Source organism: Acyrthosiphon pisum, chromosome A1, assembly GCF_005508785.2.
Source record: "Acyrthosiphon pisum isolate AL4f chromosome A1, pea_aphid_22Mar2018_4r6ur, whole genome shotgun sequence".
Taxonomy (NCBI): Eukaryota; Metazoa; Arthropoda; class Insecta; order Hemiptera; family Aphididae; genus Acyrthosiphon; species Acyrthosiphon pisum.
The window spans coordinates 133,524,984-133,526,091 of record NC_042494.1 but is presented as its reverse complement, the minus strand read 5'-3'; the positions used below and the strand labels follow the sequence as shown (position 1 = coordinate 133,526,091).

The window sequence follows — 1,108 nt, the reverse complement described above, 5'->3', positions numbered from 1 at the left end:
TTGTACATAAAGACTATATTTTCAAATTTTTAAGATTTTTTGTACTACTTAAAGAGTGTCCTGTAGAGATACATACTTCTGTTTTCAATCGACAGCCTTTAATTTATACTGTACATTCTTAGCGAACAATTTTTTCCGACCATCTTGACTATCAAAAAAAAAAAAAAATGTGAAGGAGTAGTTTTTGAGTTGTTTAACTTTGTGTACTTTAAGTTCATAATAATGGGTTTACGAGGGCTATGGTAATTTATAATTTTAGTAATTTATAATAATCTATCAATATTTATAGTTTATAAAAATGGTCCTAGTATAATAAATACTATATCCGATCTATTTTATATTTTTGTAAAACCAATTAAGGACATTACTCATGTTATAAACATTTTATTACTGAAAAACTGTTAATTTGAATTTTGGATTAGCCAGTACATCAAAATGTTCAAAAATAAATTATCCACTAAATACTTTATAGTAAAAATGAAGGAGGGGTCTTATTTGAAAAAAAAATTGATATCACCACGCAGTATATTTCTCAAATACTAGAAAATATCTCAAGAATTTGATAATATGGTCTTCAAGTATACTTAAAAATTCCATAAATAAGAATTTGATTAAATTCGTTATTAAATGGAAAAATGGGATTAACCATGCTTGGTGAATCATCCTGTATATACCTTTGTAGAAAAATAAATCCGTTATATACCACTTATAATGCACGATATAATATGAACATCATTTAGATTAAATAAATATTGCCGGTCATAAATATTACGCGTCGGCCACTAGTACGAATTTTCAATTGGGCACCTGTATTTCAAAAGTGGGTATTTTTTACAATTGTCACGTGTTTGGACATGTTTTCCGATAATTATTCGGATTGCATACGTCGCTTATATTAATTAATAACTGTACCAGCGGATCAACGTTACCTACGTGTTTATAACTCTTGGTTTAATTGTGATCGAATTGCTTTAAATAATTTTTTTTTATCCTCGTTTTTTTTACGACCGTTGAAGCCGTAAGCCCGGTTGTTATACTTGTAGGTAAATTGAACTGGAACAGTATAATTATAACATTGTCCATTTATCACAGTACGTGTCTTCGGTGG

At 28.3% G+C, this 1,108-nt stretch overlaps 1 protein-coding gene across 1 annotated transcript in view; it reads right to left on the bottom strand.

Annotated features, from left to right (window-relative positions):
* LOC103308638 (ataxin-2 homolog) overlaps positions 1 to 1,108 on the bottom strand; it is a gene marked incomplete in the record, with an annotated part of 47,026 nt that overhangs the window by 33,285 nt on the left and 12,633 nt on the right.